Below are 4,433 nucleotides of genomic sequence, written 5' to 3' on the forward strand. Positions count from 1 at the left end.
ATTCTCAATCACTTAATACCTACGACTAGAGAAATATGATCCATTATAGTTTACTTTCGACCAAAACACAACCCTTGTAAACATGGGACGTCTAATTTTTTGTATCGGGATGAATAACTTAGCAGCCACGGCCAGTCAAACCATAACTTTTTTCGTTAAATTATCATAATAAATTTAATGTTTAGATTGTCGCGTATGCACGGACTACATTTCTATACTTTGTAGCAGTTTAATTATATAAGGGGACACCAGGTTTTCTAACAGAAGTTCTCACACACTATTTGACAGGTAATATTCACCTAAAAGAAAACTACTGTTTATCTAACATCAATTAACTTCTAGACGACGTTGCAAAGAGTTGATTTTTTCATAAACCAAAAAAATGTTTTTTATTCAAGATATGTAACATGTGTAACATATAAAATTACAGACATCGAAATAAAAAAAAGCAAAAAAGTAATTGCAACAGAACATTTCTAAGTTTTAATCTTGAGCATTATACCTCAAATATATACGCAGAAAAAAAGTTCCATTAATTCTTACTCATGTTACTTGAGGCAAACTAAAAAATCACTATTTTAAAATTCTATTCAGATTTGGATTGATATTGGAGATAACTCTGAGGAAAGGCATAAACATAAATAGAAATTGATACAAAATTATAAGTGTACCCCTTCTTTTCAACAGAATGTATTGATTCTTGATATCATAGCCGTCCTTAAAGTATATCAGACAACTCTATAAAGCTACAACCTAAATTTCAAAATTCATTTTTGACCATTTATTAAATTTTTCAGCATGTCAAGGTAAAGCATCTCAAATTTAATAAAACTACTTAAGCATATATTCTTCTCCTTGTGGCTTACAGTATTTTAAACAATGAAGATGCTAAACCAAATTAACATACAGATATAAACAATACCAAATATTCACATTACTTTTTCAAAATGGTATAAAAAATGTGCCAAGAAAAAGATAAAAAATACCCATAATACTTCGGTTTTGTACATTTCATTATTACAAGTTTATATAATATAGTCAAATACGAACTTATAATCCATCAAAGTTTTATACTTTACATGAATTTCAAGAAAATCAATCAAAAACTGACAAAAAAATGTCATTTTTGCGGAGTTATCTGCCTTTCCAATTCTGAAATAGTTTTTTCCTCAGGTCAGATTTAATGGGACTTTTTTTCTGTGTATATTTGGGGCTTAGTGATACAGATTAGAACTAAAACATTTTCTATTGCAATAAGCATGAAGCTCAAACTTAGTTTCTTAAGGATGTTCGCTACTGTGTTAAAAAATAACAAGCTATTCAAAAGACTATTATGAATTGATAGTATATAAATAAAGAAACTAAAATATTGGTAAAAAATGGAGGGTCCAAGTGCCTTGTGCCATTGAAAATTTGACGGGAAATTATTCTCTCTAGATTTTTCATATATTAACTTTGGCACTCTATTTGTTTCAAACATTATAAAAAAATGACAAGAATTTAATAAAATTTTGAAATATGGCTTTTTCAACTTCATGTTTTAAAATTTTAAAAATAAAAGTATGGGTTAGTTGACAATACATGAATAAAACCAGAGGATTCCGAAAATCTGGAAAAAATTTAAAAATAATGGAGAAGCAAACATAATTAAATTTAACGCAAACACATAATTCCTTATGCCAGATTAAGAAAAGAAAATTTCTTATATCTGTTCATATTGATTGATACGAATACCACATAATAAATTTAAATACTCAATTACATACAATTTAATGCTGCAATTATGTAAATAAACTCATCATAGATACCAGAACTAAATTGTGTATATACGCCAGACGCGCGTTTCGTCTACAAAAGACTCATCAGTGAAGCTCGAATCCAAAAAAGTTAAAAAGGCCAAATAAAGTACGAAGTAAACAATTGAGATGGCTTAACGAGAACATCATACATATCAATAGCACACACAGTTTAGGTGCAAAACGGTTCATACATCTGAGTGGGTTAGAATCAATGTGGCCTTGAGGGAACCTTACGTTATGTGTCAATGGAAAACAGTCGAATCTACGCAAACAATCCTGGCAATAAAGGAGATATTTGCAATTATCTAGCTTATGTACAATCTTACAATCTTACAAAAAGTCTTAAGTATATTTGGCATGCCACGTGCTTTGACAAGAAAAAAACCAAAATAAAGCATAGTCGGTGCTGCAATTCAGCCATTGTTAGATACATGTATGACTGCTGAACAGCTATTGAAATTTTAACAAATTGGATTGACTTAAAGGGCTACTTTGTCAATGACATAAGTTTGATATGCACACATTTGTCTAGAGCAATTGCAAATCTGACCGTTTAAACCTGGAGTGGAAATAGAGTTGCCAATTCCAGACAGTGACAATCGACCAAAAAATAAAATCACAAAAAATACTGATCTCCGAGGAAAACTCAAAACTCAAAACGGAAAGTCCCTTATCCATCGTCAAAATCAAAAGCTGAAACACACCGAGGGAGTGGATAACAACTGTTATTATCTTGACCTGATGCAGGCATTTCTGTATGTAAAAAACGGTCAATTAAACCTGATTTTATTGTTGGCTTAATCCCTCACTTGTATGACAGTCACAACAAATTCCATTATGTATATAAAAAAATGTTTTGAAAGAAACATTTAAACGTTTATATATTTTTTTCGAATAGTTTCCCTATGCATGCGTAACGATGTGCACTCACATATCTTGTACCTTTCAAACGAGTGGCTATATTCTATTAAACATCCAAGGCCAATATTTTTATGCTGCATGCATATTCAGCATGTTCAGGAAGATTAAACGTTCGGGTGGTACATGTATGCATACAAACACTTCTGTATAGAAGGTTAACACACAACCTCTGATTGTAATATTCTAGTTAACAAACTTCAGGAAAATCAACCGTAATACAGAAGCTAAGATAAAACAAAATGATCCGGGTTGTTGTCTTTTTGACACATTCCCTATTTCTATTTTCAATTTTATTTTAAACCAATCACAGCTACTATTACTGTCTCAGATGTATGAAACTAATGCACTAGTGTGTAGTTTTATAAGATGCTATTTTTTCTTTCATGTAAACATAACAACGATAGGTTATTATCATTCTCTTTTTTAGTTTTCAGAGTAAGGACCTTTCACACCAATTATCTTTCACAGACGTCAGTTGGACTTTCAATGTATTTGTGTAATGGAGAATTCAGACAATCAGACGTTGAGGATTTATGTGAACTAGTTGTTTTCTAGGCTGGTATTTTTGATTTGGCATCTGTCAGCCGCGTATGCCAAATCAAAAATACCTTGCCAATTGAAGGAAATAGAAACTGTATACATATCATAGCGTTACCATCAGGAGAGAGATACACTGTAAAGGAGTTCCTTTTCAAATGGCCAGCCATTGTTGATTTGGCATCTGCCACTGCAGAGCGCCAAATCATCAATACTAGTCCAGGAAAAGTGATTCCTGCAAATAGCATAAGACTACGCTGCCAAATAGTCCATCTAGGCAGAAGTTACCGTAGCAAACTGGTTGCTTTTTTACCGCAAGGAACAAAACAAGCTGTCTGTTACGGTTACGATCTAGTTATTATTAGTCCAGAGTGTGAAAATGTAATATGTACAGACAACGACAACGTTGTCATATGTAAACACGGGAAATCCATCTGGTGCTACAAGAACTCTCTTGCTATTTGCAGTGTCGAGTGTGAAAACGTTTTACTTGAAAACAATCACATTCAGGTTTCAGTTGAAGAAAAATTCGATTTCCACGGCTTTCTCAAACAGAATTTTTGACTTCAACTGCAGTAAAAGGTTTTCAGACTCTGATGTATTTTAAGATTTGCAAGGATCCTTTGTTGTTATGCAATAATTTTAATAGAATTTTGTAATATTTTTGTATGTTTGTTTATACAGATGACTGTGATTCAGTGAAATTGCACTACATGATTATGATGGTGCAATGGTTCTAGTGGTTGAACAGTTGATCTGTTGATATTATTATGTAGTATGTTATAAGTATAAATATGTATTGATAAAGACAAATTTAAAAACAATTATTTGTTGTTGTTATTACTTTTATTTTATTTGAATCACAAAATAAATGATAGCAAAATTATAAAGCTAAATTATAGTATATATAAAGAACTAAACAAAAAGTACACTGATTTCAAACAGCAATACACATATAACAACTGTAACTAATTATGCGGGTGCACGCAAAAAGGAAAGTCCAGAATTAATGGACAACATTTCTGGTTTGATATATACAATCTGTTACTTAATGCAGTGGCTAGGGGTACATTCTGACTTGAGTAATTATATTAAGGGAAAAGACCGGTTCGTCGTGGAATATTCTTTCTGTTTTTAATGAAATAGCTAAATTGTAAATATTAACAAATCACGGCC

At 31.6% G+C, this 4,433-nt stretch overlaps 1 long non-coding RNA gene across 1 annotated transcript; it reads left to right on the plus strand.

The window, feature by feature from the left end:
- The first annotated feature begins 236 nt into the window (after nt 1-236).
- On the plus strand, nt 237-4,081 carry LOC143074646 (uncharacterized). The gene is made up of 2 exons (XR_012977988.1): nt 237-288; nt 3,148-4,081. It is a non-coding gene; the product is annotated as an uncharacterized LOC143074646 (long non-coding RNA).
- Nucleotides 4,082-4,433: the final 352 nt, after the last annotated feature.

Source organism: Mytilus galloprovincialis, chromosome 5 (assembly GCF_965363235.1).
Source record: "Mytilus galloprovincialis chromosome 5, xbMytGall1.hap1.1, whole genome shotgun sequence".
Classification (NCBI taxonomy): Eukaryota; Metazoa; Mollusca; class Bivalvia; order Mytilida; family Mytilidae; genus Mytilus; species Mytilus galloprovincialis.